Source organism: Colobus angolensis, unplaced genomic scaffold (genome assembly GCF_000951035.1).
Source record: "Colobus angolensis palliatus isolate OR3802 unplaced genomic scaffold, Cang.pa_1.0 Scaffold127, whole genome shotgun sequence".
In the NCBI taxonomy this organism is placed as follows: domain Eukaryota; kingdom Metazoa; phylum Chordata; class Mammalia; order Primates; family Cercopithecidae; genus Colobus; species Colobus angolensis.
Genome location: NW_012113919.1, coordinates 6,589,585 through 6,590,525, shown reverse-complemented (window position 1 = coordinate 6,590,525; position 941 = coordinate 6,589,585).

Here is a 941-nt window from a genome sequence, read left to right as displayed (position 1 = left end):
ATAGACATCATTCTATGTATTTGGTCATCATAATGACCAAATTTACAATTAATGACATATTGTCATGAATTTTACATTCTGTCTGAGGGAGACAAAAAATAATCAGTGTATAAAGTAAGTTACATAGCATACTCAAAAGGCGGTAGCATTAAGGAGAAAACAAATGCAACGTAAAGGAGGGTCTAGGGAAATGCTATAGTTTTAAGAGTGGATAGGGTAGACCACAAATCAAAAATAGCATTTGATCAATTGATCAAGAACTTGAGCTAGGTAGGGAGACCAGCTGCAAGAAGAAGGAATGGCCAGTGTGAACACAGAAAGGAAGGAAGAAACAGTACTGAAGAAGAGATCAGAGGGAAGTGAATAAATGGGAAAACAGCAGAAGAGAAGTCAAAGGGGTATGGAGAGACTTTCAGTCATTATAAGGAGTTAGTTTTCTACTCTGACCAAAATGACACATGACTAAAGAGTTTAAAAGAAGCAAATGACCACATAGACAATTTATTTTGAAGATTTTTCTGACCACAATGCTGACAATTGGGTGTAAATGGGGCAGGATGGAAAGCTATGAGTTAGGAAGTTAATTGTTCCTAATAATTGAGGAGGAAGGTATTAGTGGCTTGGATCAAAAATAGAAATGATGAGAAGTTGTAGGACAATGCATGTTTTAATACGAAAACTAATCTGTTTGGAGGTGAGATTTGCAACAAGCAGTATACGGGGTGACTCCAAAATCAGGGGGCTGAGCACTTCACTGGAGTGAAAGCATTGCCAATCAGCGCTGAAGCACATTGCAGGTGAAGTAAGTTTGGCATGTATTGGTGGGGAAACGTGTGGTACTCTTCTGGATATGTCAAGTATGAGATGTTACTATTAAGTAGTAGGTATCTTTGGAATTTCAGGAGAAATTCAGACTTAAATAATAAATTATCTGGTCACAA